This window comes from Periplaneta americana, chromosome 16 (assembly GCF_040183065.1).
Source record: "Periplaneta americana isolate PAMFEO1 chromosome 16, P.americana_PAMFEO1_priV1, whole genome shotgun sequence".
Classification (NCBI taxonomy): Eukaryota; Metazoa; Arthropoda; class Insecta; order Blattodea; family Blattidae; genus Periplaneta; species Periplaneta americana.
In genome coordinates, this window is record NC_091132.1 from 94,121,746 (window position 1) to 94,148,755 (window position 27,010).

The following is a 27,010-nucleotide window of genomic DNA, read 5'->3' on the forward strand; positions in this document are numbered from 1 at the left end:
GAACACTTTTTAATAATTGAATAAAATTAATAAAATCGGTTAAAAACCATACATGTTTCGGAGGAATGCACCTTCATCTCCAGTGGTAGTACCACGACGCTGGTACAGATATTCGACCGCGTAACGTAGCTTAAGTATGTGTATATAATGTAAGAAATCAGAGTTAAAACCTTCTGACGAAGAGAGTCAAGATAGAAATTTTCATGAAGCCAGTACTTCATTTCAATTGTTAAACATCCGCAGTGTTTTCACTAATTAAAAATTCTAACTTCTCTAAACCGAGAAACCTTAAAATTATTATTAACTTATGTTTTTGTGTTGAAGTTTTTTTATTAGTTTGGAATTGTAGACAGAACTTTATTAAACTTATTAAATTTTATTGGCTTCATATTCAGAGAAAAAGAATGACTCAGCACTTAATGTGTATCGCGATCTTGACTTCAGATCCATTGCAAAAGGTAAGGCAGCTGGAATGTTCATAATCGTAACAGTCTCGTAAAATTTTGTGAAACTAATTTCTGAAGAAAGACACAACATAAGAGAGAGAGAGAGAGAGAGAGAGAGTAATTAAGCAAATTAAAAATGTACGTAGCGACAATATATGTTTGAGAACGAGTTGCCTGAAGCTGTCATTGTCAGATGATAATGTTATCGGAGTGCGCACAAGCGAAACAAAGAAGATGAAATTGCTACATCGTCATCTCTGTAGGAGTATACCATTGGCGACTTGATCCGAGTAAATGATGCATGCTTTGTTTCAGGCCAGTAATGATGCACTCAAGACTCATCACTTGTGACTGTCCGGGCTCGTATATTGTCTCCATCATTCCTTTCGCTTGGATCAAGTAACCAAGCTGTTGTACGTTTGCCTCCGTGATAATCTCCACTGGCCGACCAATTCGGTGTTCGATGTTGTTCACCATTCATAGGATTTCTGCACCCAATTGCAGACTGCTTGACGTTACAGGCAATCCTCAACATACACCGACAGCATTCCTTTATGAACGTCCTTCGCTGCCAGAACTTTTCCCTAGAAAAATCGCACAAGGCAACGCTACTCGACAATGGTATACTCGTGTAGAGTAGTTAAAATCTCATAGCTGCTGCTTCTTTGTTTTGATTGTGCTGCGTGTACCCACATTATCACCTTGACACCTGAATAATATTGCCATCTATCGATGACAGCTTGAGGCGCCTCATTAAAAGTGCAGGTCTCTATTTCGATTCGTAACCTACTGCTTCGCCTATGTATAAGGAAACTGGTATTTGTTGTAGATTCTAACTTCTTGCTTAAGCAGTAAGAGAATTTAAAATTCTAACAAAATCGATATAAATGTTATAAATTTCTTAAGGTGTAAGTATGAAATCCATTGGCAACCTTTATGACAACTGCGAGATTAGCCAAGCGTCTTTAAACATATTCAACGTCAGGTACAATTCTAATTTAAAATCCCGCCACACAGTCTTATAACCTGCATATAAATATCATTAACACTTAGAACTATTGTGAATATACCTCTATACTTGTATATTTTCCTACCCTCTTCTTATACTCGTCTTTTTTGTATTAGTATTTTTTGCACTTTTATTTATTTTAATATTACTTCTGTTTGTGTATTGTATTTATTATGACCTTAATTTCACAGCATTAAATATACAAACAAAGAAACAAATTATCCCATTCACCTTCTCCTGGACGACAAAATCTGCTGACAAAGCAAAAGAATCCCTCACTCAATCAAATGAAGTCATATCCGTACGTCAGTGTTTTCCAATCTTTTTCGCTTTGGGGAATCTTAGACATGTTTAACTAAACCTTGGTTTCAAACACGTTACAAGGAATATATCACAGCCATAACCGAACCACATAATAATTCAATCTACGCAGAACACATCACAAACTCAAATCACAACTACAACAATATAGACACTGACATGAAAATACTACACACCCAGAAAAAAAAAACACACACACAAACTTGACACTCTAGAATAATATGAAATTTACAAACACACCCACAATACATCAACCTCAACTGAATTTCAAAACACACACCATTTTCGACACAATTATGAACACACCCTACACAACAAGAAACCAGAAGATAGCGCTGGAACTCATTAGGCTTCGGAGAATAACGCAAACCACGTCGAAACTAGTCAGCCAGGATATTAAAATAATATTAACACGATAAAGCAGTTATTTGCTTGTTGACTAAAGTATTCTGTTTGAGATATCTCACAGATTAATCCCTTGAAATTAAGCACATGATTTACGGTTCACCTCATGGACTATGTACACAGTAGTCGGCTATAGCTCGAAAACAGTGTAGGCCTAGATGTTGTACCATTATTAATATATTTTCCAGTTCCAAAACATCTCATCTCATGAAATGTGAGAGACGTTTGGAGTGTAAGTAATTACCAAAACCACTGGGTGCATTTGTGCGTGTAAATAACCAGTTATCCTAGTGCATGTAATATCTATAATTATGTAACGTGCAGTGGATAGAGGAGTGTTTTCCAACTGATGTTGACGGTTAGTTACAATGTACGATAATTCAGTCAAGTATTTGAGCAAAACGCGCTTGAGTAAACATTGCGATTATTATACGTCATGCTATAGAAATTACATAGCTGAGCAAAGAGAAACGTATCTTGTTCCTTTCAAGCAATGGTCGAATCCAAAATAGACTATATTGACACGCTGGTAATATAGAACTAAAAAGGAAACAATATTTCTTCTCCTTGTTTAAAACAATCAAAACCAGTCTTTCATTAAGAAAACAAGTTCCCCAAAAAAATTCTAAAACACATTATTCTTCAAGTTATTAACAAAGTCTGCAATCTTCAACGTAAATTGAATGTATTCTACGAGTATAAATGGTTGCCATTTCTTTTCATGCGGTTTTATCCATAACAATGAATGACTACTTTTGCACTACAAGTTTTAATACGCAGTAAAATATGTGTTGTGCATGGAGAACAAACATTTCATGGAATATAATCTCTCTTAGAGCATGAATGTTTGTTACTCTCACATTATCTCTCTACGATGCCCCGGCGTCTAAAAGCCAATTGCAATAATTCACTCGCAAACGTATATCACCTCCTTTAGAGCATGCACTGAGGTATTGTGACTGATCGGTTTAAAATGTAGTAAACGTGTTGCGTTTTTTGCAGATGATACACATACACCAGCCTGCAGAGCTAATTTTTTAATGAATTTTGTGACGAACGGAGTCAATGTCATCTAACCTAGCCTGTTTCGAAACTGTTCCGTTTCTAGACCGTTTTTTCTTTAACGCCAACTCCATTCTCTAATTTCTTCACTGACTTATGTACTGCCTGTTTCGTCGACGGTTGAGTATTCAGAAGTTTCGCAACAAACACCATAGAAACCCGGCGTGGCGAGCCGATTCATACTTATAATTAGGCCTCGGTCTTGGGTCACCGACTCACCAGACTGAAGTTTGGAACTCACGGAGTACAAATCTGATAAAGGGGGATACTTCATTTATGATGCAGATGGAATTTTGTTCCCCAGATGAATACACAAGTTAAATTATATAAGTGAATATGCAAAACTCAAAGGAATACTTGCAGTTGATGTGTTTTATTTGTGTAGAAAATTATTTCAATAAGGGTTTTTTTTTTCAGTAGGTTTATTTTACGACGCTTTATCAACATCTTAGATTGTTTAGCGTCTGAATGAAATGAAGGTGATAATGCCGGTAATATGAGTCCAGGGTCCAACACCGAAAGTTACCCAGCATTTCCTCATATTGGATTGAAGGAAAACCCCGGAAAAAACCTTAACCAGGTAACTTGCCCCGACCGGGAATCGAACCGCTCCACAGGTGTGGCCTTTCGATAAGGGTCTGAAGGTTAATTTTCATTTAGGCCTATCTCCAAACTCATTTTTATGACTTATCTCCCTTTACCCAAACAACACAGAAATGACGTCATGACCCGTGAAGTAGAGTGGTAGTTCGGGAGTAGGTTACAGTCAGTTTCGTATCGAAGTGCCTTACCGTCTATCTTATTGCTGCTTGGTGTGGTTTCGTGCAAATGAGTACTTGAGACCCTGTGAGTAAACAAGTACTATTTATTTATTTATTTATTTACTTATCCGTATTTGTGTTACTGTTAATTTCGCTATTTTTATAATTCACAGTACTGAGGAACATGTCGAAAATTAAGGGCACCAAGCGTTCCCTTCAGAATGAAGTTATAGAGAAGTTTGGAAAGGAATATTTTGGTATTAAAGGAGAAAAACATTGAATTTTACAAATTGTGCAAAATGATACAACAAATGAGCCGTTGAGAGCAGAAGTGGTGTAAGTCAAAATTGGGTAATGGTGTTTAAAATAAAAGTTCTGTAAAATAAAGCGCAAAGTAGCAATTAATATGTCATTCGTGCTATCCACTGACTATTAATAGTTTAAATAAATTGAATATTAATTGCTACTTTGCGTTGTATTTTACAGAATGTTTACTTTCTCATTATCCATTTTTGACTTGCACCACTTCTGCTCTCAACGGCTCAAATACTAGAACTCGATTCTCTGAAACACTGTAATAGCAAAAGGTACATGAAAAATATTAAATTGCACAGTCAAGACAGGCCTTCAACATCAAAATCAGACATAGAGAATCAAAAAGAATTTAATCGAGATTCGTGTATAATGTTGGTACATGCCTACATCCCTTTTAACAAAGTAGAAAATAAATATTTCAAAGTGTTTCTTAAAAAACTTATTTTGAGTGAATACAGGAGATGCTTTTCTTTTGATACATTGCGAATGTGCCTTGTAATTCGATGCAATAAATTGTGAAGAAATGTATTTTACGTATATTTTTTCCTTTTCTTCTCACACACAGAAAATTATAATTTTATGTTGTTAAAACATGTATAGTATAATGTGAATTGGAATATGTAATGCTAGATAATTATTTTCTGTACTATAAATGCAGTGCATATATTATATCTGTAAACGCGAAAATTTAGTTAGTGCCCTACTCAATGTTTACATGTTAAGTAAGGAGTAACTGCACTCTCAATATCCCATTTCCCTCTATCTACACAATACAGTCTTTCGTAACTCATGTTTTGGTATCCTGAACCAAGAACTGTTTATAATATTACTTGCACACTCTTTATTCTGGAATCAAACAGAGAATCGTTCTATGCGGTAGGTATCTCACACGACACTGCACTGACAACAATCACATAATTGCACAACACGCATGGACGCGTCCAACTTGTAAGAAAGTCGGGGACCAGAGTGCGCGGCTGCGGATAGACTAGCGACGGCTGGTTCGCATGTTGTTGATTGATAAATCAAACTAATAACAATTCTGTAGTTGTCTCTTATGCTACTCATTTATGGTAAATTTCACAATCATTGTTCGAGGAGAAATATGCGAAAAAAAAAATTAGGAGGCAAAATTATACATTATGATTTCTAATTTTAATCCAAAAATATTTTCTAGTTAAAAAAAAAGATTATTTTAGTTTCTTTCAATTCAAATCACACTGTAATTGATTATATTGGCACGATGTGATCGCCCTAATAATTGACTTCAATTCCTCCCAGTTGATGTATGTCACTCAGTTGTCAATCACCAGTGTATTTATTTATGCTCTCGTTTACAGTCGACGAGGTGCTGGTGCTATGTCATAGTCAAACTACTCCGTATTCGTGAATATTAATCTCATATCATGTGAAGTTAAATATATCTGAAGTGACATAATTAGAGTTTGGTTACCAAGCCTCCAAGCGACCCACAACATTGTAGGTATAACGTCTCTGAGAGCGTGTGTTTGCATTGCATTGATATTTAATATTGTTTAATATTTAAATATATCACCTTAGCTCCAATGGTTTCCTCATTGCATAACTGGAAGAAATGTGGTGACTCCTGAAAATAAAGGGGCTGGCTATTTTTAGTTTCGTCTATCCCTAGTCAAAATTATGTTTTATTGCATATAAGCTGCCTTTAAATATATTGTGACAGCGACGTGAGAATCGAACTCACGACCAGCGTCCCGCATGAAAGCAGATCGCACAGGCTCCACGGAACATTGAGTGACGTCGCGCGGTGGAGAGAAGAGAGAGGGTGTATTACGTCACGCGACGAGTTTGCGCGCGCATCTGGTGCTGGTAGAGAGGAGAGGGCCCTGGATTTCTCTGGAATGCCATCTCTAGAGACGGGTCGAACTTTCGAGGCTACGTCGCTGTAGTTATAAATTACGGTCGCGAAGGAACGACAGCAGTTTCAGTTTCTGAGTTTTCAGTTATTCAGTCAGTGAGAAAGCCAGAGCAAGGAAGCCAGTCTTGTGTACCGGAGTTCGACTCGAGTGTGCGTCCGCATCTGCGTCAGCATCCGAAGGCCTGAGTTCGAGTGCAGTGGACCGCAGTTGGAGGACCTGAGTTCGAGTGCAGTGGACCGCAGTTGGAGGGACCCGAGTTCGAGTACAGTGAACTGTCTCTGAAGGTCTGTGGTTCGAGATACTGTGAACTCGAGTGACTGAGATAGAAGAACTGTGAACTGAGAACTGGTAGTTCTGATTTGTAAATAGTGCTTTGTAAATATTAGTTAAGATTAACAGTTCATTGTTGTGCGTAATAGTCCAAGTCAATTGTCATTGTCGTCGGTGGAGTGCTATAACGAATACTGTGTGAGTGAAGATCCAATTGTTGACGAGAGCGTTTAAGGTGAATTGTAGAAAGGAATTAATGTTGTGACGAATAAATTACATTGTTGTTACTAAATAAAATTCACAATATACTTCTTTTTTGCTGTTATTAAATCAAAGTGGTGTTCACCGATGTACAAACACAGGTACACGAATAAACAGACGACACACGGTACCATGGCATGCGGGAAGATTCCTTGGTCCACTGAAGCGTTGAACTATTGACTTGCAAACCTGCTCTCTGTTCCAAGCTAGGGTCACATCGGCTGTATGGAAGACGTTTGAGTAACGATATATTGTTCTACTGAAAATGTGAACGAGATTAATATCCTGTGTAAATAATGTAAGTTTCCTAGCACTGTGTGTGTGCGTGCGTGCGTGTGTGTACAGTTTATTTATTTGGTTTCTACTTAGTAAACGTTTCAATATATTTAGAAAATGTATTATTCTATTACTAATCTAGGGCAAATCACAATATAGAGAACGTAGAAGCTCCGCCCACGACCCCTTCCACTTTTCCCCTACTAGCTCAACAGACACACTACGTGATAGGCGAGTGTTGTGTCGAATGCACATTTCATGTGGGTGGGGATAACTTCCCCTACTGGCGTTCGCTATATTGCGATTTATTCTTAACCTATTGTTTTACATCATTTCTGTAAATGTTACACCCTGTGTTATATTTTATAGGTGTAAATGATGTAAATATGTCAAGAGCAATATTGTATCAATGTCAATCCATATATATGTGACAATTTGTGTAGTTGTATATAAACATAATTATGTAACTATCTGTGCATTTACAAATGTCCCATAGATCTTTCTTTTTCCAGAAATGGGAATATGGGTTTGAAGACGAGTTTGTTTTCCTTTCCACTGTACCTTTCTATTTCTATGAGTAGCTGTTTTGATCGTTGACGAAGTCGCATCTGGATGGTCATACCCTGCGTAGGGCGATAGCGATCGGTACGAAGTTCCTAGACGTGATTATTAACCCCCAAGCCATGTACCTTTCCTCCTGAATTACCCTGTATATAAACATTTTGGGTAGGCTTATATTGTTTTGAAATATTCCAAGTACGGTGAAAGATTCGATAAACTTGCTTACAAATAGGCTCCGTATTCCAGTTATCTAAAGACTGATGTTAAATACACATTGGGTATATAGTACGCCGAACACAGGTAAACCAACGGATAAGAATATAAACAAGCAGATCGTCGCTGCGTGTTCGTGGAGTACAGTCAATTCCAGACATTCTGTAGTTATACTAGTAAACAGATGCATGCTTGAGCCGTGATGTTCATTTTCGTCGTGAGTTTTGCAGTGAATAATAACATGCGTTCGTAAGTTACGGAACTTGAACATATGCGATGTCGCTTGAAATGATTTTATTTTGCAAGAGCACATGGCATTATTGGTGCATGATGTAGTACGGTACATGATATTCCTATTGTCTAATATTTTCTCGTGTTTCATTTGGTTATTGCATGTTGCTCATCACTGAAAACCCACTAATTTTCTACGTACTTTTCTATTTTTATTGGGTTATTTTACGACGCTGTATCAACATCTCAGGTTATTTAGCGTCTGAATGAAATGAAGGTGATAATGCCAGTGAATTGAGTCCGGGGTCCAGAACCGAAAGTTACCCAGCATACTTTTCTCTTAATTCCCTAGAATGTAGCTTATTCAATTTATTAATTGGGATGTTGGGACTGAACATCATGGTAGGCTACACAAATCCATGCTAAGCCTCGAGTTAATATCTCCATTATTTTCAGATTTTGATGGTAGGCCTACTGGTTCTTTTGGATTACGTTCAACACACTTTCTGTGCCTTTTCGTATTGCAGTGTCTGTCAGTGTACTGCTTTTGTCACCTTTACGTTTATTTTACAGAATTTACATGTAATGTTTCCTATATTGATAGTGAAAATATTAGTTCAAATATCAACTATGCCCTGCAATATTACACACTTGAGCGTCTTACTTAAAGCATTTTACCTCTGCAATGAATCTTCAATCATCTACAAAGATTTCGTTATTTAAATACTATGACTAGCGAGAATAGTGATCGATAAGACACTATGACTGCGTCCCGATTTTGACTTTCTAGAGTAGTGATCGTCAGCATTCGCTGAAATGGGTAAAGTGTCACGATTGCATCGTAATATGCTCCGTCGTGCAGAAGGAAGAGGTAGGAAGCATACCAGTCAGCAGCCAAGGATGCACGTCAGTGCAATGTCTTATTCATGGGTAGCCCGAGGGTGCACTGTCTGATGACCGCTGTTCTAGAGGAAGAGGGCAGAGGATGCGTAACTATTTTGTATACGAATATACCTGCGCTATGACGTCACATGTACTTCGAATCAGGAAATTCATTCCAATTTATTGTTAGCTGGAATACGGAGCCTACTTATAAAAATAATTATTACTCAAGGTTTGGAACCTTGGAATTCAGTATCATTAGATTTTATTAAAGTTTTTAACTTCCTGTTGTGCAGAACATTGTTTTAACTGGGTATTATTGCACTTCATGTACCATGAAAGGCACAAAAATTGTCTTATTAAAATAATTGTTAAATGAATTGTGAAACAATTTCCTATATATTGTACATTCTTAGTCAACATTTTTATGGAGTATCACCGTCCCTGATACTGAATTTACGTATCGAGTAGTTTTCAAGTTCCTACATGAAAGAAATTTGAACTGTCCAAATAATAAAAAATCGGATAGAAATCCCTTTTATCAACTATTCAATAAAACATATTAAAGAGCTTATCTCCGTTAATATTAATATTAAAATAATATAAACTAAAAAGGTAGAACTATAGTATATGAATATATCAATTAAATTCATCGCCAATAGCTAAAGGCGGAATGTAGGAAAAAACCTATTTTTTTCCTTGATACATACAGGTTAGAAATTTAATATTTACATTTTTCATGGAAATATAGTTATAAATAAAGGGGTTTTATAGTGCCTAAAATGCCTATTTCGACGTTAGTGCATATTTTTAAGTTTTTTTCTTTATTTTTTAATCATTTTTCGTAACCGTTCACTGTTTTTCTTAACATTCTGTACCGTTTACATTCCAAGACGGATAAAACTCCTTCCCAGCAGTAAACGATACGATAGAGAAGTACCTCCGGGCCACCCCTTCTCATTCTTACAATCTTTTAATCCTAAAATTCCAACTTTCAGTCGGCCTGGGTAGCGTAGTCGGTATAAAGCTGACCTTCCCTGCTCGAGGTTGCGGGTTTTATCCTAGTCCAGGTGAGTGGCATTTAAGTATGCTTAAATGCGACAGGCTCATGTTAGTATATTTACTGGCGTGTAAAGAACTCCTGCGGGACAAATTATTATTATTATTATTATTATTATTATTATTATTATTATTATTATTATTATTATTATATCTTCCTCTGTCAGCAATTTAACACAAACTCGCTGGGTTGTACCCCAATAAGCATTCTCTTACATTCCAAGACAGATAACAACCCCTTCCTTTTTTCTCACCATTTGTAAGTATGGCAGTGAGCGATACAATAACTACAATAGATGCTGATCATCTACTGTGAAGCAAACTATGGAAAAGTGATTGATGAATAAAAAACACTATCTTAAAGACAGAATGTCTTCATATTGTGTATGCATGTGTACCCTTGTAGTCCACACCTGTGGAGTAACGGTTAGCGCGTGGCCGCGAAACCAAGTGGCCCGAGTTTGATTCCCGGCTGGGGCAAGGTACCTGGTTGAGGTTTTTTTTTCCGGGGATTTCCCTCAACCCAATATACGAGCAAATGCTGGGTAACTTTCGGTACTGGACCCCGGACTCATTTTACTGGCATTACCACCTTCATCTCATTCAGACGCTAAATAACCTAAAATATTGATAAAGCGTCGTAAAATGACCTACTACAAATGTACCCTTGTAAAATGTGAAATGTGTGGAAGTTTCTTTTAATCCTAGAATTTCGCGTTAAATAAATGCTGAATCTTATAATATTAGTGACATTTTTTATTTAAAAAACCTATTTTTATTTTATAAATGAGGGAGTTTAAGAACCTATTTTAGGCGTCTAAAATGTCTAAAATTCCGCTCTCTACTCATAACTGTAATATACGAGTATAGGCCTAGCGTTTATGAAATTCTAAGTGAATGATTTGACAAAGTGGAAGAACTTGAAAGAAAACTGACGTGACCTACTTGAAAGTACTTTCCCTGAGTCCTTCTGTGATGAAAACTCTTGAGAAAAATTGGACGGTATAGTCTGTTCCATGATTCAAATCCGGGTCTCTCGAATAAAAGCAAATACTCTAAACGACAGCTAAGGTGAGTCCGCAATTTAAAACAACACTGAATAAGAAATAGCAAAGAAATGGCATACTGAATTACAGAGCTGGGTCCATAAAAGTACTTCTTGCCTTATATAGGCCTATTCAATATTATTTATATCTGTTGAACTTGACGTCGTAAAATATATTTATGTTACTGCGAATCTTGCAACATGGACGAGTGTTTACGTAGAACGTGCTCGCACACGCTGTCAGATGACATAACGCATTTACTACTAACTGGTCAGACAGTTGTAATCGGAATATTTAGTATAGACTTCATAGCCTTGACCGGAATAAAAAAAATTTCTCGTAGTCGAACTGTAAGAATAAAACTATATTCCAAACTGATTTCTAGCATACCGGTTACTTGCTTCGCTGCTGATAGCATGCAAGTGATGTACCATGAAAGAACTGCAGATGCACAACTAAGTTCAAATACAATAATCCAGTGTTTTTGGTAAACTTTATGTATTGTCAATTTTTATTCCAAGTTAGATAATAAATGAAGCTAATAAATGTATGTTTATATTTATGTATTCAAGTGTTTGTTTCTTCGACCATTCTTCACAGAGATGAAAACTATAAAATATTTCGAAATATGTATGATAAGACTTTCTTGTGTTAAATTCTAACGTACATTGTTTACATGTTTCCACCTATTTATGGGTCATCCTCAGAACTGGTTGATGGTCTTGGCGCCTCTAGTTTTGTTTCCTGTGAGGGAGTGTTCGTGTGGTATAATGTAGAGTCAAAGAGAGTGTGTGTTCTGAAATTGAGTTGTGCGTTGGGGTGTGTTTTAGTGTGTCTGTATATTTCATATTGTTCTAGTATGCTTAGTTTCTGGCTTTTTGGTTGGATGTGTAGTATTTCGATGTCTGTGTTGATGTCTCTGTGGGTGTGGTTAGCAACACTAGAACAATATGAAATATACAGACACACGAAAACACACCCCAAAGAAATTCTCAACGCACAACTCAATTTCAGAACACACACTCTTTGACTCTACATTATACCACACGAACACAACCTCACAGGAAACAAAACAAGAGGCGCCAAGACCAACAACTACCAGTTCTGAGGACGACCCATAAATAGGTGGAAACATGTAAACAATGTACGTTAGAATTTAACACAAGAAAGTCTTATCATACATATTCCGAAGTGATACAGTGTTAAAAGTTGTATAATCAAGATGTATATATAAAATATTGTTGTTACAGTATTCTTTCTTCATAGACCATGATATCAAGCTAACCAATTTTCGTTGTAATCATGGGACATTCTTACATTATCCAGGGTTTCTTCCGTCATCCAATAATACCACGAACTCACGCTAGTTGTACAGTATAAAATTTGTATATTTTATTGAATCGGACATTATTCTTCTCACTTCAGGTTAAGCTTATGTGAAATATTACTATACAGGAGGTAAGGAGTATAAGTGCCATTATTTTAACTGATGATTATTCATGTCATAAGGAAGAAAAAATGTCCTCATAATTTTTTTTCTAATTGCAATATTTAACAAATTTATTAAACTTTACATATTAGACGTTTGGGAACGTTGCTGGATGGACAAGTACACAGTACAGCGCAAGCGGGTACAAACATACCGGTACAAAACAGATCGCCGTTGTTCCTGCAATAACTCCTATGTTCAAAATATACAATTTTTCAGTAGGAGGAAAAAACACATTTATTCATCCTATAGCAGCCGTACATAGGGGATTGTGAATTCTTACATTTTCGAAAGAAAGAAATATAATTACATATAGGAGATTTTATTTTCTGCTGTATCACTATTTATGTTATTTAATAGAGCAAAAATCTGAAAATCGATAAATATGTCACATAGGAGTTATTGCAGTAACAACGAGATGCTCTGTTCTAATATAGGGGCGAACCAGGACAGCACTGTTGTTTACATAAAATGAACAGCAAATACAAACTTTCAATCTCATTAATAGAACATTATGGTAAATTTCCATTTTATTTGACAATATTGCTCCATTTTTATTGTGCGTCTAAATATAAACAATTATGGTTTTCTGCACAAAATCACACGAACATTTATTCTAATACAAAATTTTAATCTCTCCCGCTTCCGCTAAGCAGTATAATTTTTTTGTGATTTTCTAAACGGGGTAAAAGACTCCCAGTTTCTAATAATCGTTGAGAAACTGCTGCAAAAGTTCGTCGATTAGGTAACCTTCTTTGCGGAAAACGTTGACGGTACATCCTTCTTGCCGCACTTGAATTACGACGACTTTCTCTATACATTAATAGCATGTGATATTCCTGAACTGTGAATAACATTGTAAGTTGTTTATCGAATACCTGTACTGAACTGCTATCCGCTCGCCAGGAGATCTATGGACAGGGAGCTTTAACTCACAAGGAGAGGACACGCTCTGTATATCACCGAAATAAGATTGTGTGAGATGAAAGTACAAGAACTACTGTTTAAAGTCATACCTGGTATGGGTGGCGAATGACCACTCGTTTTGGAAATATTGGCTATTGTTTGTGACATACTTCCGTTAGGTACCTAATAGGGAAGCATTAGACTGTGTAGCAGCGTAGTTCGTATGGTTGGATGCTGAGTTGTCATCCAGGCAACCCCAGTTCGAATCTGAACTGGTCCTGTATTTTTTCTTTTAATAATGATTTTTATTGTGATCACAGTTATCTATTTACATACCTATATCATATTTCTCAATGTATTGAATGGTTCATCATGTATTAAACAAATTACTAATTAACTAACATTTTGTTGTAAAGGATAAACAATGAAATACTGCTCACGTAGGAAGGCAAGATGTGTCACTGGTGTCTGTTCTATTTCTGTAGCAGCTATTCCATTTCATTTTGTACCTGATTCATTATGATGTCATAGAAACACACAAAACATACATATTTCCTGCACCATGCACAGAAAATGAAAGAAGGTTGTCCACAGTCACACACATTTTTCCGCACTTCTGCTTCGAAACAGATATCCTTCACATTCATAAACACTTCTCGTTCGTTTATCAATTTTGATGCATACCACGCATATTTCAACATGGCTTTGAATATAGGAACTGACAACTGAAAGTGAATTAAATAATAATAATAATAATAATAATAATAATAATAATAATAATAATAATAATAATAATAATAATAATAATAATAATAATAAGCTTTAGAAAATGAGAAAGCATTAGGATTCGAACTCGGGGTGCCTGGATGACAACTCAGCATCCAACCACATGAGCTACGCCGTTACACAGTCTGATGCTTTCCTATTAGGCACCTAACGGAAGTATGTCACAAACAATAGCCAATATTTCCAAAACGAGGGGTCATTGGCCACCCATACCAGATAAGACTTTAAACAGTACGTCTTGTACTTTCATCTCACACAATCTTATTTCATTCGGTGATATACAGATCGTGTCCTCTCCTTGTCAGCTGAGCTGTACGTCTGTGCAGAGTAGTCAGCTGCATAAATCCTGCTGAACATGTTGCTACGTGTCTTACGCCAGAATATTAACAAATTTAAGCATGCAATATTATTTAATTTCACGAAAACATAACAGAAGACAAAAATATTTATTTAAACTAACATTAACTCTTTGTTAGATATACCTACTGATGTAACTGTTTTCGTAGTTTTACTAACGATATAAGCAATATAATGCAAATAAAATCAGGAAAGAAATATTTTTTTTTCTGGGAAAACTATCTAGTTTTGATCCTATGTTGCATAAACATTTTTTTTATTCTGTAGCCCGTCCCCGAAGACTGTGAAAAGGACGGGGCACTTATACCTCTTACACTCTGTATAGATTGTCTGTTTAGAAAAAGAAAACAGCTGTATTCTCTACTACTACAGGGTTTGTATTCTGCTGAGCAAAAGTACAGGCGAACACGGAAAGAAAATAGCCAAGCGTGGATTCGGTAGAAGTTGTATTGTATGCAACAATTAATTTTCATTCTACAACTTCAAAAAAAGAGCTATTATTAATAAAAGTAGGCCTGTGCACAATAACAAATCTGTGTTATTTGTGACTTATTTACTGTCAGCAGAGCTGTTACAATAAGTAACACTATACTTCTTGTCCACCACTTCCCTCAACCAATTGAAGCAGAATTGCTGGGTAACTTTAGGCGTTGGACCTCGGACCCATTTCGCAATCATTAATTCACATATCATCATCAACCATACAGTACAATAGCCCGGGTTAAATTCACAGTTCACGGTGTAGCGTGCTGTACTTGTACAAGAGCGCGGCCGTTCGGCTACCCAATCATTCACAGAATAGGAATGGTAAGCACAATAAGCCTCAGGCTGCAGTGTAAGCCTTCGGGTCCCTCCTTCGTACAAGAGGAAAAAAAAAACACTATACTTTCGTAAAGAATCAAAACCAAAGCTTTTCGACGTTCCTTATAGGCCTATTATAAATTGATCAATATGCAGGATTGTCGTCTAAGACACTTTTCAATTTATGTTTTGTTAATTCAGCAACAAAATTTGTGGAGACAAATTTTCAACAAATTGTAGTGAATCAGACAGTGCTATATTTGACTACTCAAGTTTATTGTTAAAGGCACAGCATTGAAAACCTGGCCGATTAATTACAAAGTTTCATAAAGTTCTTGGTGATTTCAACTATTTCAATAGCAACCTTATATTTTCAGTGTGTGTTTTAAAGTAAAATCCTTCTCTCCTCTTTTAAATCTGCATGTCATAATTTAGAAAATATTTTTCTCCTTTTATACTGAAATACGTCCACAATTTTATACAAATGATACCATCTTCCTCGTATCTGTTTTCAACAAGATTAATCAGATGAAGTGGCAGGTCTTAAAAATGTCTGTTCATACGGTACTTGTAGTAGCATGACTTTGACTTGTTTACAGACTCGATGACTGAGGCATTGCTCGTGGAAGGGGAGGCGCTATCTAATACTCTGTGCATTGAAGTTTTCAGTCACAAAGCAATAAAATGACAAAATGATATCCGAGGACTAATTCATAACAATCACTTATATTTAATAGACCTATTAATAAAACTTAACTTTTTGCAAATTCATTCAAAGTGAATGAAAATTTCTCAAAATTACAAATTGATAAAAGAAATAATTCAGAAAATAGTAGTGCGTTTTATATGCAATTAATAACACTTCTCATATCCAGGAACTTCGGAAATAATTATCGGATAAATCTTAAAAGTACATTTAATGAAAATGACCATCTTAATAAACACAGAAATAGTTCGATAATTTGTCTCAGAAAAGGATTATTTCAAATGTAATTCGTGTATTAATAAAACAGCAAATTCACATTTATCATAATGGAAATAAAGTCTCAAATAAATATTAAAATTTTTATTAGTACATTTTTCATTAATACCTAGGGTTACACCACCGCCTCCTCAACCGCATCCATGCATGCTATGGCTGCTTATACTGCCTGCTCATTCAATGGTCAAACATGTAACATGAATATAAAAAATTGTCGCTAGTTGCCAGCTCCCAACGATCAGTGACGTCGCTTGTGGATATAGTTTTTATGCTTTATGTTTGTAGTATGGATTAAAACATTACTGTTTCGCGACTCTAATAGCTTCTTCTTTCTCTTCGTTAATCCATTATATTCTTCGATCTTGAAAGAACAATAAAACCAGAAAACTTTTTCTGTGTGGAACTTCCTTACATTACTAAGTAAGTAGAATTTTCACGAATTTATCCACAAGAGTTTCTGACACAAGTTTCTGATAGTTATTATTCCTAACACACAATATATCACACTGTCACAAAATGGAACAAGGTTTTTCTTTTTCCATAATTTCGAGCAGATATACGGATAAACATAGCATACCTACCATTTCAGCGAAAGCATTGTTAGAATGGTCTTATGAGCAGGCAGTATAAGTAGCCATCAGATGCATTCAAGCAGGTGGTGGGTTACACAAAGCCAGGACACACTTTAAATTGCTTAAACTTTGTTAAAAATTTTTATTTACTTAACTATTCTATTACGAACATTGTGGGGTTAGTTTATGTGTAAATCGTTAATAAAACTGCTATTTTTTCTTGCTTTCTCTCTTAATCTTTTTCTCATACTCTTTACGGCAGTAAGAAAAATAGTGCTAAATATCTTGGATTTAATAAGTAAAACCTTATATTTTCTCAGAATTAAAATACAAAATATCAGGCCAGTTTTGGTTTGCAGGAACGCAACTATTATCCATAGGAACAAATTCTGTAATAACGCACACGAGAATAGCTTGTAGGCCTATAAATTTAATTCGTTCCCTTACGAGTAAATATTATCAAAGCAATCGGAATTCAGCAGGTGAAGATAAGAGTATCCATCATTAATCCTGTGTGATTGAAAAAAACATTCAATTTTATGAGAACATTAATTCAACAAGGCATTCAGAAACTTAGTGCTTATACTTTCAACAATCCTTAATTATTTATTCCACTTTTACATATGCATTTACTAAAATTAAACATGAAATCAGTGTTGTTAAATCTTAATAAGGATTGTTTTTTTCTCTCTCTTTTGCGGACTGAAGGATTATTGCAACTCTTAACTATACGAAATGCACATTATTACAAATAATATATCTAATCGGTTATAACGACTCCGAAGAGAACGCCAGTTTACGTTCGTTATATCCGATAGTCCCACAAACCGGGTTTGTTTGTTTGTTTATTTTTTTGGTAACAATTCCGTATCTGTAAATTTTAGGCTGCACACTTATATGTTTAATGAACAGAATAGAGTTAAAACTTCAAGAAACGTAACAGAAATACAGTATGTAAAGTATTTACAATACAGTATTAGTGGAGATGGATTGAAGAGGAATTTTTCTTCTAATGTTTATACAGTACCTACAGCAATAATACGCCAACCAAATATAAAAACCTATAATAAGTGAGGAAAGAAGTAGCAACAATGTAAATTGTTCACTAATGTAGTACATACACGGTCTTGGCTAATGGATGAGATAAAATGTTCAGAATGTTTTAAACTTACTGTAGGTGCTGTATAGTATATCTCTTAATAGTGGTGAATGACATATTCTCGTTCCAGTTACTGTATTACAAAAATTACGAAATTAACAGGTCCATTGATCAGCAAATTATTTGCTCTTTTTCGCTTAAACCATGTATCTTTGTGCTCAGATGATCTGGGCCGCTTGATTTTTAAAGAATTGTGTTCGAAAAGAGACTGTATTTTCTCTTTCTTCTTCCAAATTGTAGAAATCGTTGAGTGTGATGCACCCAATTCCTTCGCGATGCTAACGTTTGTTTCCCCATTTTCTAATCGCTACATTACAGTATGTGTGACTTTTCTTCAGTATTAAACACTTTCTTTTTCTTTTGCGATATCTTCACAGAGATGCTTATCTTGACTGTTTAACAGACATAGGCCTACTGATTTGAAATCCACAATTTAACTGAAAACAAGAGTTTGGAAATAAGCGTTACATTGTTGTCAGTAATATCCAAATACGTAACAAACAAAAATCAACATTGGACGTTATACCCCACAAATTTCTCCGAAAATGTGATAAAAATACGTCGTTTTATACGATAAGTTGTAATAAGCGATGGCGTACTAAGCTATTTTTTTAAGGAGAGTCTGTACCCTCATCCCATCAATGTAAAGCAGAGTAATAAAAGATAAAGACAGTAATTTTAGCCTGTTACATAAATAATACTTGAAGAATAACCCCTAAAATTTTCAAATGTGTATCTTATGTAAGTCCTGAGAAAAGTGCACCTAAATTAGATGAAATTTACATTGCTGGGATAGGCAGTACAGACTCCCCTTAAATATAGTGTTTACATAGGATTTAGACGGGATCGTTTGATTTCGCCGTTATAGCCAATACGGCGTTAACACTCAAGTACTCGCGAACTATTTTGTGACATAAGTACTCGCGTGGAAGTCAAAATGACCCCCAAGCAAGAATACAAATTAAAATATAAAATTCATAATTCCATGTAAACTTTTTTGTTCATATGGGTCATTACTTGCCAAAATGTTCTTAAGTAATAATTTGCAATTATATACAACAGAAAAGTAACACTGTAATACTTGTGGACTGATTTGTAACATTAGCAGTCGCGTGGGGGTTAGAGTAACTCCCAATTAAAAATACGGATTAAAATACGAAAATATGGTCAATGTGGAGTATCCACCGCCCACTGAACGAATATTGGTTAAACGAGCGTTGAGCCACTTCCGCCGATTTTGGAATAGACACCGACGCACTTAGGTTAGGTTAGGTTAGGTTAGGTTAGTTTAGGCTTTTATTATCCCGTCAAGATGAAGGTGAAAGCTATTGAGTGTGATTTTTTGTTTCCTATGTTGGCAGTTCAAGTGCGTCGGTGTCTATTCCAAAATCGGTGGAAGTCGCTCAACGCTCGTTTCAGCCGAATATTTCACACTTTTATCACTGCTAATGTTGCGCTATAAACCAATTTTCGCAAATCTAATGTAAAAGACTGCCTACACAAGCAACAAGTTATACTAAATGTTTAGGATTAGTGTAAAACTGGCCTATGTCTCCTATAGTGGGCATAAGTAACATTCACCAAAAACATCCTGGTTCTAGCTCATAAGTATAATTATTTGCCATAATCTTCTAGAGTAAGAGATTTCACGTATAGAATCACAAAAATAACACTATACTACTTGTGGACTAATTTATGACATTACTAGTCGCGTGGTGGTCAAGAGGACCCCCAGCCAAGAAAATTTAAATTAACACAAGAAATGACAGTGAGAGACTGGAAGTTATCATGTAGTCTATTGCCGACATCCCTTCAGAAAGGTACTGATTAGCTGGGCAATGTAGGCAACAGCGTAAAAATAATACAAACCAAAATATAACACTGGGGGTCAACATGACCCCCACGCGACTACTAAAATTTTAAAAGCGATCTTGTTTTAAACTGCATTTAGATACTCAAATAACGACGAAAGAAATAAAATTCAATTTTCACAGTAAATGTAACGAAATAAACATAATTTTAAAGGAACGAAGTGGAAAATATGAATTAAGTAATTTCCTTTTGACGTTCCACCACTTCTTGTCCACAACAAAATTCATCCTACCTTGCACTGCAGGAAGATAATACGTGCCTTCTTTCTTGCAGAACTGCACGCTTAAACTTGTTTCTTTTTCACTCGCGTTGCACGGACTGCGGATCCTTAAGTCAATGTTTCCACTCCTAAATTCGTACCCTGAGCACGACATGGGCAGCGTCTCAACTTTGACTCTCGGCTCGGTCGGCAGTCGAAGCCAATCAGCGCAGCGGCCTTGTACGACAATCGGGTCGTTTCTCTAGGTTGACCGTACCGACGCAGTCTTGAGCCTAATTCCCGTAAGGAAGAGTGGAATGACAAATTATTATCCATCGGCTCATGGCCATCTTGTTCGCCTAGCATCCGGGAATTCTGATGTTGACTCCCGTTGACATATATCCTTGTTCTCGATTTTAGTTATTTTATCTATAGACGGATAGGCTATTCTTAGTATCTGTTTGATTTACACCCTTGCTGAGTCACTAGATAGGTTTTCTGCCAAAGCTTTTTTTCGAAATAATAATTAAAGTTGTACAGAGTTTATATTTAAATACATCCGTAAGTATGGAAATTGGAAAAAATGGAAACGAAATATATGTAAATCAGGGAGTGAAACAAGGTTGCCCTTTATCCCCAACACTTCTTAAAATTTATATTGACGCAGTCATTCGTGAATGCTAAAGTATACCTTTTAAGAATTTTATTATTAATAATTGCATTTTAAATATTATTTTATTTGCTAGTAATCTGGTCATTTTTAATGATTCGGAAGACGGTTTGCAATTAGCAACAAATAAACTTATAATAAAGGAATATAATTTAAAGATATCATCAGCCAAAACCACAACTATGGCCTTTATAGGTAAATACCATTTAAGAACTAATTACCTAGGGTGCAATGTATCATACTGCCAGAAAAACGATATAACTTATAAAGTGAATAAGTTCCAAGAAATGTGTCGCACTATAAGAAAGATCTTAGAACATAAAGCTTTGAAGTCCACCGAACTTATTTTTTATAAAGTTATGCCAGTCCCTATGCTCACATACGGCAGCGAGAACTGGACTTTGAATAAATGAGACGGAAGGAAAATAGAGGCTGCAGAGATGAGATTTTTGAGATCGGTTGCGGGGTTTACTCTCTTAGAACATAAAAGATCTGAAGACGTACCTGCTGAACTTAAGATTTTTAACCTCAATGACAAATTATTACAATGTAAAAAAGACTGGAAAGAACATATTGAACGTATGCATGAAGACAGGTTCCCAAAATTACTTTTGAACTACACCTCAGTTGGAAGACGGAGTATAGGTAGACTGTATAATAGATGGGAAGATTAATTTCTCTGAGAAGGAGCGGACCAAATGGCCCAAACCTTGATGATGATGATGATGATGATGATTTTCTGAAGTATTGTATTAGTCTACAAGCCAAGAACAACAAAATATAGGTCTACCAATACGCAACTCAAATTATCTGTTGTTCCCCTTTCCACTAGATACCACATATTCATCCATTCACAGTATTCTACTCAAGTGCAGATCTTTCACTGAAAATCCAGCTTTCTCCAATCTTTCCTATTTTCTGCCTTCCTCTTTGCTTCCACATATGATCCATAAATCTTAATGCTCTGAAATTTTCATCTGCTCCGAAATCTTCTCTCGTTCACCATTCCTTCCAGTGCATCTTTCAGAAGGCAGTTTCTTCTCTTCCAGTGACCCAACTGATCCCTTTTTCTCTTCCTGATCAGTTTCAGCATCATTATTTCTTCTCCCGCTGTTTCCAACACAGCTTCGTTTCTTATTCTGTCTGTCCACTTCACATGTTCCATTCTTCTCCATATTCACATTTCAAATGCTTCTAGTCGCTTCTCTTCACTTAGTCGTAATGTCCATGTTTCTGCATCATACAATGCTACACTCCACACAAAGCACTTCACTAGTCTCGTCCTTAGTTTTTTTACCAGAGGTCCGCACAAGTTGCTCCAGTTTCTATTAAAAGTTTCTTTCCCCATTGCTATCCTTCTTTTGACTTTCTGGAAGCAGCTCATGTGCTTATAGTACACTCCAAGTATTTGAACCTGTTCACTTGCTCTAGTGCTTCATTCCCAAGTTTATCTTCTTTATTTTTCTCCCTATAACCATGGTCTTCGTCTTGTTTGCATTTATCTTTATCCCATACTACTCAAAGCTGTCATTTAGCTCCAGTAGCATATCCCTTAGTATCATCTCTTCTGTTCACATTGTCATATCATCAGCAAATCATATGCACGTTATTCATCTTCCTTCTACTATCAACCTTCCCATGTTCTGAAAACAGTTTTTCACTAAATCCTCCAAGTAGATGTTGAACAGGGTTGGTGATAAAGGGCATCCTTGACATACTCCTCTCCCTATTTCACCAGATATATGTTGTCCCATTTAGAGACAGGTTACTTACATGAAAGCGATATTTTCGTTCTTTTGTCCGCCAACTGTTGCCATGATTTCTTCTGAACTTTCTTGAAATATATTCTGAAGTGTATAGAGTCTTATGACATGGGGCACAACATATGTAATCTTCATGAGCAGATAGAAGAAAAGATGGCATTTTTAATAGATGTGTTTGAGAACTGTTTATTGTAGGCTACTCTCAGAATGTTAAGTCGCAGGGGAAGTCACATGACAGTTACTTACTTTACAGAGTCCTCTTCTTTAAATTATTTTAAACTGTTGTGTAATATTACATAGACATCCAATTTCGAACAGTTTAATATTTTCAGGCAAGAGCTTAACACCCCAACCACTAGCCTTTACATAGAGACCAGCAGAAACGGGTGGGGGAAATCGAGACGGAACATAACCACTCGGTTCGACAGTACCATGAATATGAATAATAAATGTCCATTCAGGTACACAATAAAATAAAAAACGACTTAAATTATTTATATAAAGCACAAGACTTTATTAAAGTTGTACAATAGAAACGCTGCAGTAGTGAGGATTTTTATAACGATGTACCTAATATTGAAATTGTTCAAGATTTTTATAGACCTCATCTTATCACATTGCTCTCTTTTCTACCAGTTGAAGTATGTTGCTTTCCGAGCCTTTTTTTTATCAATATTGTTCATTATTGTTATTATTTTTGTATGTATTGAGTAGTATGCTTTGTCTATTATAGGCAGCCACTGATTGGGGAAGCTTGTGAAGAATAAAGTCCCATCTTCATGTAAGTTTTTGCACTAATCCAGTAGGTATCAGGCGCAGGCCTACTAAGACAAGATTGAAAGATAACATAGATGAATAATTATAATGACGCCGGTGCGCTAGGAAGTCAAGAATGGATGATTTCAATTCTTAAAGTAAAAGTATGAAACAAATTTCTGCGACAGGCCAAGGAATATTTTATTGTTATGCTGAAGTTGTGATGGTGATGATGATGATGATGATGATGGTGGTGATGATGATTACGATGTTGGCGATCATGTTTATATAATTGGACACAAAATTTAACTGTGGAACCTTCGTTCCGAAGAGTTTGACGTAAAGATGTGTTGTAATAAAATTACTTTTTAGACAATGGAGATTTTTTATTATCTTGTTTACTTTACGACGCTTTATCAACTGACATGGTTACCTACCGTCTGAGTGGGATGAAGGTGATAATGCTAGCAAAATGAGTCAGCGCCGACAGTTACCCACCATTTGTTCTAAATGGGTTGGGAGAAAACCCAGGAAAAACCTCGACTAGGTAACTTGTCCCAACCAGAATTTGAACTCCGGTCCGCTTTTTTCACGGTCAGACACGTTAACCGTTACCGCACAGCGGTGGACGACAATAAATTCCATAAATGTAGTTAAATAATTTATAAATTACACTTAATATTGTTTTCACAATTGAAAATGTCACTTTAATTTGAATTAGTTTTACTTAAAATAGATATATAATGAGTAGAGACGCGGGGTAGCGTCGTGGTTAAGGCGTAGCGCTACAAAGCCGGGTTCGAGTCCCGATGGGATCATTAATATTATCCATTGATTTAATCCTTGCGGTTGCTCTACTCAACCTCTAACAGAAATTAGTATCGGGAACATTTCCTTGCGGACAAAGCCGGCAATCACGTAGAATTTACATCTCTATTATAATTCATGCTGATTGTCGGCCTTAACCTCCAGGCATTCTGTGGATCTCCATGTGGCTGACTTTACCTTTACCTTTAACAGGTAGGGATACAATTACAATAATGTAGTTGCTAAACAATTTGTAGCGTCTTCTTAAGGCTCATTCACAATGAAAATTAAACATAACGTAAGCGTTAACTTAAGAATGTAAACGTTACGGTAAAATCAAGTCATTCACGATGGGAACACAAACATAACAGCAAACATACTTGGTAACCATGGAAACATAACAACGACGCCATTTCCTCATATTCTGTAGTATACTTCAGCGCTCCACGATTGTGTTCTGTTTGCAAATCACGTAAGCATAAGCATGAAAGTTTGGAGTTTGCAAACTTCATGTTAACGTCTTACGGTAATGTTTATGTCAATGCTTATGTGAATCATTGTGAATGATCTCATTTGATAGCCTGGGCTCAAACTTCTGTGTTTATGATACGTTTATGTTTAATTTTCATTGAGAATGGGCCTTTAGAGTAGTAATAATTTTATTATGTGGGTGAACCGTAAGTAATATCATAATTGCAAGGCGTTATTCCTTGAGTTATTTAAAACAAACAAGTTTAATACAATTTTGCTCCTTTTGTGCTTCCTTTTCGAAAAGAAAAATATTTTATATGAAACATTTCATAGTGTATTTTGGGAAAGCTCTGGAATTAATTCTCAATAGGCCTATACTCAATGAGTTTAAGAGAGGAGTGTATTATGGTAATAAATTATTGAAAGAATTTTATTTTTGTCCTTTAAATGTTGAAAAATTTGACCCAAACTAATGGACGTTTTCGTTCCTCAAAGAAATTTTAAACCCTGTTGCGCTGTGACAACACTGTAAAGCTGTCGAGGCAGATGCAGCTCGCGCAAGAGCTCATGTATGCAAGGAATGAGTGTGACAATGAGATCGATTACTATTCTGAAAATTAAATTAGGAGGTAACTATTTCTAACTGGCTGAAGAAAATGCTCGTAGTACAACAAAATGAGAGTTTTAAAATCGTTATTTACATTTGTATAATGTAAAATAAGCTTTTCGTATTGTCTGTTTTCACCGAATATTTAATTAAAATTAATGAAGTCGAAGAGTTTGAAAATAAAGTTATTATTTGTACATCAGCATTATAAACAGTCTTTATCTTTAGTGAAAATCGTGCTTAATATGCCACACTGTCGTACTAGTGCCGTAAAATTAATATTACCATAACAACCAAAACGTCATGAATTCTATTAAAGAAGGCATAACTTGTATTATAAGGTTAAAATTATGAAACGATTTGCCAGTGCTATATCCAGGCAATATTTAATATAAAGGTTGATTCATTATTACGTATAAATACTATGTGTGTGTATTGTAGAGGTGAAACTATGACTGAAACGTTCTATACAACTTTTTCTCAAAACCTTTAATTCCAGAGTCCCAGTAGATGGCACCTATATCGCAGTAAACTGCATAGGCATTACTGTTCTCCACACATTTGGTGTGGTATTGTGGAGAATCAGTTACTCGGACCTGGAGTTCTTCCTCCGCGGTTGAATGGGGAAATCTACCGCGTATTCTTGGAACCCGAATTGCATTGTCTGCTACATGATATCCCTCTTGCAACGCGAGTGAACTTATGGTTTATGCACGATGGTGCTCCTGCGCATTACTGCCGCAATGTATCTCAATGTTGCGTATCCAGATCAATGGATAGGCCGCGCAGGGCCAACTCCTTGGCCAGCCAGATCACCGGACATGAACCCTCTGGACTTTACTTTCGGGGCCCCCTGAAGTTGTTAGTGTATGCCTCTGCTGCACGTAACGTAGAAGTATACAACAGCGAATTGAACATGCGTGTGGAATTGTTCGTAATGAGATGAACGGGCTGTGTAACGTTCAGAGATCACTAAGGCGGCGAGTACAGTTATGTCTCCAAGTTGAGGAATAGCACTTTGAACATGCATTACACTAAGAATTGTGCAAATGTGTAAAGTCTAGAAGAAATTGCTTTACATTCTTTACTGTGTTTGGTTTTAGTTCACAAATCGTGCATAAGTAGACTGCCGAGGATATGGATTTAGTGACTTTGGTTGTTTTTGTACTGAAGTCCAAATTCACTGTATGAAAGTGATAATTAGTTTACATTTGGTGTGTTATCCTTTCTTTGTTTGGGAGCGCAAGTCCACGCAAAATGGCGTTAATTCTGGAATTAAAAGTTTTGAGAAAAAGTTGTATAGAACGTTTTAGTCTTAGTTTCATCTCTACATTACCCACACAAAGTATTTACACGTAATAATGAATCACTCTATATAATATCTGTCATAGTAACTTCTTTTTTCATAGATCATGATATCAAACTATACATCATTACAAATCGGGTGTTATTTCTTTATTGATATTCTTTTACTATAGTGTCGTACAAAAAATAGCGTTTTAAAATCATTTATGCTATACAATAATTATATTACACGCTTGTTTCATAATACTACTATTTTAATTTTGTTCGTTACTTCAACGTGAAATAAGCATATCGTATTTTATATTTTTTTTTCCTTTAGAGTTTTAAATGTTTTAAAATTTTGTTTTTATAACGTGAAATAGCCTATGCATAATTATTGTTCACGATCTCTATAATATTCAATTCAAATGGGAGTGTAGAAATATTTCTTAATCTTATTCATTCTATTTGAAGGAAACGTGTCTAATTGCCTGTGTTCTCTCAACATTTAAT

General features: G+C 35.8%; 1 protein-coding gene across 1 annotated transcript in view; it reads left to right on the top strand.

Annotated features, from left to right (window-relative positions):
• LOC138690952 (neuropeptides capa receptor-like) overlaps window positions 1-27,010 on the top strand; it is an 889,384-nt gene that overhangs the window by 64,967 nt on the left and 797,407 nt on the right. The gene's annotated exons all lie outside the window — the stretch shown is intronic.